Source organism: Papio anubis, chromosome 4, assembly GCF_008728515.1.
Source record: "Papio anubis isolate 15944 chromosome 4, Panubis1.0, whole genome shotgun sequence".
Taxonomy (NCBI): domain Eukaryota; kingdom Metazoa; phylum Chordata; class Mammalia; order Primates; family Cercopithecidae; genus Papio; species Papio anubis.
Genome location: NC_044979.1, coordinates 46190208 through 46197486, shown reverse-complemented (window position 1 = coordinate 46197486; position 7279 = coordinate 46190208). Strand labels below are relative to the sequence as shown.

Below are 7279 nucleotides of genomic sequence, written 5' to 3'. Positions count from 1 at the left end.
CATTTCAAAAATAGTTGAATTTTCTGTGTGTAGGGATAACAAAGTAATACTGGTGAATCTGCTTAACTCTGTTCCTTAGAGTAGGATGAATACTGAATGTTCATCCACCTCTTTTCTTAGATTTCTTTTTTTTCCCTCTCTCTCATCTGTTGTACTCCATCTTAATTAAATACAGTACAGAACTAAAATATCTAATAGCTTGATGTTCCCAGTTCTGAATTTTAATGCAGCATACTTTTATTTCCTTTTTAGTATAAAAATTTTTTGATGAATTTTTACTTAGGAGAGAAATGTCAATTTTAAAATGGGGGATGTCTCTTCTTCTGATTTAAGGCATTTGAAACTACAATAAGGCCTTGAAATTGGCACTTTACATGGTGTTTCACAGAAGACCCCATTCTACAAGGTTGTCCTAAGCTAGATGGTTTGCCTGCATCATGACATTGAATCTTTCATAAAAGCATTCTGCAATGTCTCCATGTCAAAATTGTATATTATAAGTTAAAGTGTCATGTGCAACTCAGGAAGCTTCCCTAAAAAGGAGTGTGTCCTTCCTCACACATCTTGCTTCCTGATGACTGGAATGCAAGCAGATAGTTGGAGCTTGAGTAGTCATTGAGGACCATGAGGTGGTATTCATGTATTGTGTGCAGTGGAGCAACAAGACAAAGGAGCCTGGTAATCATGGAGCTGCCATGCTGCCCTTTATAGTTTGCTTCCAGGCTGCATGGAGTACTTTATGGAGTACTTTTTCTGAAAAAGTAGACACAAATCTACTTGCTAACCCTATCCTAATGGCAGTACTTACCCATGTATCTGCCCTCATTCCTTCCTCCCCACTAATGGTATAATCACCATTAATCCTTCCTTTTTTTGTTGTTTTTCTTTAGGGTTTTTTTAAGACAGGGTCAGCTCTGTCACCCAGGCTGGAGTGCAGTGATACATTATTGGCTCACTGCAACCTCTGCTTCCCGGGCTTAAGTGATCCTCCCTCCTTAGCCTCCTAAGTAGCTGAGACCGTAGGCATGTACCACAATTCCTGGTTAATTTTTAATTTTTATTTTGTAGAAACGGGGTTTCACTGTGTTCCCAGGCTGGTCTTGACCTCCTGGGTTGAAGAGATCCACCCACCTTTGCTTCCCACAGTGCTGGGATTACAGGTGTGAACCACTGTGCCTGGCAAATCACCATTCGTCCTTCTGATTGAACTTCCAATAGGCTTCTCACCACAGTCCACTACCTGTTTCCAAGGCTGCAGAATGTTTGTGCCCTGGAATTGGCTCCTTCCTTAGCAGGAAGTACAAGGGTAGGATAGGAAGGTTCTCTAATTAATAAGGACAGTAGTTATTGGTGTCCTGTGGCTACTGTAGAGTCCACTTGGAGAAAGTGAGGGTGGAGAGGTAAGAGGACTTTGTGACTCCTTTGCTTGTAGAGTTTTTTTTTGTCTTTTTTTTTTTTTTTTTTTTTTTTTGAGATGGAGTCTCACTCTTGTTGCTCAGGCTGGAGTGCAACGGCGTGATCTCGGCTTACTGCAACATCTGCCTCCCAGGTTCAAGCGATTCTCCTGCCTCAGCCTCCCAAGTAGCTCGGATTACAGGCATGCGCCACCACGGCTGGCTAATTTTTGTATTTTTAGTAGAGACAGGGTTTCTCCATGTTGTTCAGGCTAGTCTCAAACTCCTGACCTCAGGTGATCCATCCACCTTGGCCTCCCAAAGTGCTGGGATTACAGATGTGAGCCACCGGGCCAGGCTGTAAAGTTTTATTTCTGTTGTGATAATAGGCTGTCTGAACTGATATCCTGCGGGCTAACTGATGGCCATGCCTTAGTCCTCAGTCTTACGGAGTGTTCTCATTTCTGATTCCTTGCTTTCTGGCTTCTTAGTTCAGGTTCGACTCCCCAGCTCTGGCCAGCCTTTTCACCCCTTAGATTTCTTTCTTGCTCCTTATGAAAGGCTAAATGTTTTCCATATTTCAATCTCAGTTGACCCAAATACTCAGTGGGTTGCAAACATGGACCATATTATTTAACATCACATAGCCTTTTATTAAAATGGTTTTTTGACATTATGCCATCTGTTTACATTGATGAATGCAATAATAAGTAGCTATATAAAACATAAGCAAATATATTGTCTCATATCACTAACTGACTTTTCAAAGAGAACTCCTGGGAGAAATTTCTCTCAAATCTCCATGCCAAAAAAAAAAAAGAGTTGTATTTGTTCTTAGTAATGGAAATGTTTTTAATGCTATGTCTCTGTGACTTCTGTAACTATTAAGTGTCCATTCCTATTTTTACTGCAACAAATGCAACCAAAATTTGTGGTTCATCTATAGCTTACCTGTGATTTTATCTTATTTTTTCCATCCCAATTTTATAATATCATTTTAACCTCGTGCGTGTCTATTAAATAAGCTGTCTTAAATTCTTTTTAGGAGAATCTACAATAAAACACAATCATAATTTAAAGGCTGCATTATTAATTTCCTGCATTAGAGATTCTAATGTTGTATTAAGTGTTGCCTTTGCCATCTATGTCCAGCATTAAACCTAACTTCTCCATTGTCTGCAGGAATGTTTGAAGCAATTGTGATCTAAGATATATCAGTTGTTGAGATTCCATTGAGTGTAAATTCAATCCTATGGATCTGGAAAAGATTATGGGATATAAACAGATGGAACCAAGGGACAGACGCCTGGGAAAAGTGATGAGGCCTGGAGATGTACAAGCAAGATTTTGGAGTTTACACCAAAGGTGATAGCGTTAGCAGTCAGCATAGGAGATGTCTAGGGAGAGGTAAAAACAGAAGAGCACAGCTCTGAAACCAAAACCTGGGGTAACCTCTCCAGGAAGAGGAGGAGTTTGAAAAGGAGACTAAGACAAAGGGTAGGAGAAAATCAGGGTAGAAACTGGAGTTCCAAAAGCGCAGGCTTACTAGTATCAAAAGTAACGACGACATCTTAATCAATGGGCATAACAACTACGAACTCCTTGGTTTGTTTATTCACTGCTGAATCCTGAGGGTAAGTTTGATAGAATGAGGGAGCAGAATCTACGTGGCAGAAGGTTGGGAGAGAATAGGTAGTGGTCAATGAAATGCAACATAAACCATTCCCTCTGATTTCTTGTCAGTGTAACATGGGCATGAAATTGGACTGAATCCAGAGGGGAGGCAGGGTCAAGGGTTGTTTTCCATTTTGTTTTTTGACTTTTCTTTTTCTCTTTCTCCAACCACAGTGAGAATTAATGATTATGAACTTGGAGAGAAAAATGAGATTCTGAAGTTTGGGATGGAGGGAAATGGCAGAAAAGGATGAGAGAGAGAGAGCCTGGGAAGATGACAGTTTTTTGAAGGCAGAAGTGTCATCTCTTCTGAAAGAAAAGATAGGAATGAATGAAGGTAAAGACAGATGTTTTAATGTAAATAGAAGGTGAAATGAAGGAATATAAAAGTGATGGCTCAATATTTTCAGGAAAGTAAGAAGGAGAAGGTTTTAAGTAATAGTGCGAATAAAGGAGAGAGGTGGGTTAGTCTTGATATAAACAGCCACTGTAGGGTGAGAGGAATCAAAAAGAGTGACAACAAAAAAACCCCAGAAGTGTGGAGAAAGGCAGTTCAACAGTTCCAGAAACTCTGATGAAAATGTACCATGTTAAGACATTGTGCTAGGCACAGGATCAGAGAAGATACAATCCCTTTCGTCATGGAAATCACACTTAGTAGGAGAGCAGCTACATGGGACAGAACCAGTTGACAGTAGATAAAAGTGAAACATTAGCATAGTCACAGGATGATTTTCAACAATGTTTGCCAGACTTAGAACAGGAGGAGAGGATGTTGAGTTGAGGGCTGTGAAGATTCGAGTCAGCTCCTGACCTTATGTCAGTATTAACAAGGGCAGCCTTGATCTTGGTGAACATGATGAGCAGTCCAAGAAAGGAGTACAAAGAATAAGGGCCAGCATTGGTCTTGTGTGGAGGGAGTGAAAATGGGGTCAGGTGAAGAGGTATCACTTCCAACAGGACCATCAAGTTAGACATCTTTTAAAGGATAAGAGGCCCAGAGGTTAAGCCCTGATAGCGGGTCACTGAGACACTGTGGAGGGAAATGGATAAGCCAGGAGTGTTGTGAAGGTGTAATAAGGGCTGCACATGTCATAATGGGATCTAAACAAATAGGAGGTATACAAGGCTTGTGGGAAGTTGGCTCCCCAGAAATCTGAGAGAAACTAAGACATGTAAAGTCCTGCTCACCCATGAAAGTTTCTAAATACAGGAGCTCTGATTCTAAAGTCATCTCCATTTATATTGGTTTACCTTTTTAAGACACTTTGTTGTTTCAGAGCTACCTTGCCATGAAGATTCATTACCTTTTCTCTGCTCTTTTCTTCCTTGGCCTGCTGTCTACCTCAGGTAAGGCTTTAGTAATAGTAAAGGAAACATTTGAGTGAATGAGAAGCCAGCATGAAATGGCATAAACAACCATCTATTGCCAGTGTTAATTAGTAACTGCTCAATGAACATTTGTTGGATGAATTTTTTTAATGGATGAATTAGTTTCTCCTTCTAGTCTAAAAAATATAATCGAATTTGAAGAATTCCATGATTCCCTTTCTATTTCATGCGAAATTTCTTGTCTCAACGCTGGGATAGACTTAGGTTATTTCCAAGAAAGGGAATTTAGAGATTATATCCTCTGCCCTCTCATTTGTTAAATAATGATTTTGAGAGCTTGAGTACAGGTCCTCTAACTCCCAGTACACCATGAAAATGGAATATCCACTCTCATCTTTCTCTGCCTGATCGAAGCAAGGTGCAGATAGTGAGTTTGCTGTGAACCTTAAATGTGGTAATTCGTGTCAAGGGATTTTAGGAAATACTTGGCAAATAGAAAGTGCTTAAGAAATGTTAACTAATATTATTATCATTATTACTATTTTCACTTTTTTTTTTTTTTTTTTTAGTTTATCTTCTTCAGTAATTTCTTCTTTCAGTTCAGAATATCCTCAAGCAGGATGAGCCTGGAGAAAAACTGTGAAATTATTGGCATTCACCTTTAAAACCATAAAATGATAAGGGCCTGATGGATAAGAATCAAAAGAAAGGAATGGTGGGCTGGGCACAGTGGCTCATGCCTGTAATCCCAACACTTTGGGAGGCCGAGGTGGGCGGATCATGAGGTCAGGAGTTCCAGACCAGCCTGACCAACATGGTGAAACCCTGTCTCTACTAAAAATACAAAAATTAGCCAGTCGTGGTGGCACATGCCTGTAATTCCAGCTACTCAGGAGGCTGAGGCAGGAGAATCGCTTGAACCCAGGAGGCGGAGGTTGCAGTGACTTGAGATCGTGCTACTATACTCTAGCCTGGGCGACAGAGCAAGAGTTCGTCTCACAAAAAAAAAAAGAAAGGAATGGTGGAGAGATAATGTAAGGAAGATGAAAAACATTGATGGTATAAAGGAGAGAAGAGGGAGGAGGAGCCAATGATGGCACAGAAGGAATTTGTGAGGGATTTAGAAAGTTGTGGTGCCATTAATAGAAATGTGAACGCAGGGAAAGGGAGCTGATTGAGATGCAGCCGGTGAAAATGATTTTAGAAATTGTTACCTTGAAGTGACAGGGAGACATCTAACAGGAAATAATGCAGTAGAGATATGAGAGTAGGAAGAAGCTCGTGGCTGATGATAAACATTGTGGGATCCTTCCAAAAAAGGATGACAATGAAATTATATGAATAAATTACTACCTCAAGGGCAATTCTCCCTGTCTCCTTTCTCTTTCTCTTGTGCCTGTTCTGGACATGGTGGTGATAAGTGTCTGTATTAGTGGAGGACAAGGGCAACACAGAAAATATTCACTCTCTTTTCTTCCTTTTTTCTCTTCCCTCTTCTCCCCCTCCTTACTCTTCTCCCCTCTACCTTTCGATTTTTTTCTTGTTCCTGAACATATAAGGAAGCTTACAAATTACATACAATGCACAGGTTTTTTAAAAGTGAAATAATTAGTAAGATGATTCAGGTAGAGGAAAATCATCTTAGAAAAAAGTAATTTGCAAGAGTGATGATGTTGTTTTCCAAAATGGCCCTGGGTGAGGTCACTGAAAGTGGAAGGTAGTAGAAGTCCTTGACGTGGATTTTAGATAGGAATGGAGTGGTATGGGTTGCCTCCTGAGAAATTGTGCCTAAGATTTATGCCCCAGTGGCCCTCACCTGCCTGCAATGGCAGAACATCCAGCATGCATGATGTTCAGTACTGATCTTCTAGAAAGCCCAGCATGGGGCTCTCTCTTGGGATTGTCCAATAATGCTGGGCTTATGTAGTCCAAAGGGAGGTCAACTGTTTTCTGCACCAAGTGAGGTGTACCTGCAGAGCCTGTCAGTCCCTTCTGAAATATATTTTTTAAACTGATTAATAACTATTTTGCTACCATGGACCATTCTCATCAATATTTTCCTGCAAAGCTTTATATTTGAAGTCTCTTGCAAGTAAGTATATCCTTGTTTTTGTTCATCTATCTGTTTATTTTTAGGAAGTGAAGGTGCTTATGAAGTCATTAGTATCATGGACTGTAAAAATCAAACATTGTGTAATTCTCAGAATACAACTAGACACTGCTCTCATGGGAAGGAGATTGAACTATGTGTCTTGCGTCTTGGAAAAATTGCAAAGCGACTGACTAACCATGAAGAAATAGCAAATTAGGAAGACAGGATGATCAATTTCCTTGTCTTATTAAAAAATAAAGTCTGCTTTCTTTTCTCTCTCCTTTTATTCTCTAGTGACACATTTATTTATTGACAGTTTGGACAAAAGTTTATCAAGGAACTTTTCACGCTTAGAATGAATTACAACAAGAACCAACATTTTCTTAGTTCCAGCAGATGAGAGAATACATGCTTGAGAAACCAAAAGAATAGCTGTCCTGTTTGGGTTGTAGGGGAAAGTTTTGGGAAGTGTGAAGTAGGGGAGGGAAGGATCTGGGGTGACAATTATAGTGTGACATACACCGACAAGGGCAGATGTGAAAAGAGATTATCAGGTTTTACTGTCTATTACAAATGGAGTTTTCTCTCAGTGTTTTGCAGGAGATTTTGGTAAAGACTTAATTAGCTTTAAAATTTTTATTTTTTGTTAAAATATTTGATTGTAACATTTTAGTGCTTGCATTACTAGAGTGAATACTTTATCCAGCTTTACAAGCCAAGTATACTCCACCCAGACCAGACCTGAAAAGGTAGGAAAGTGATTCTTGGAGCCTGGGACTCCTTTCCA

The 7279-nt window shown here is 39.8% G+C and overlaps 1 long non-coding RNA gene across 1 annotated transcript; it reads left to right on the top strand.

Annotated features, from left to right (window-relative positions):
- Positions 1 to 1702: 1702 nt before the first annotated feature.
- Positions 1703 to 6778, top strand: LOC116274492. The gene is made up of 3 exons (XR_004183164.1): positions 1703 to 2759; positions 3243 to 4418; positions 6537 to 6778. It is a non-coding gene; the product is annotated as an uncharacterized LOC116274492 (long non-coding RNA).
- The last annotated feature ends 501 nt before the right edge of the window (positions 6779 to 7279 follow it).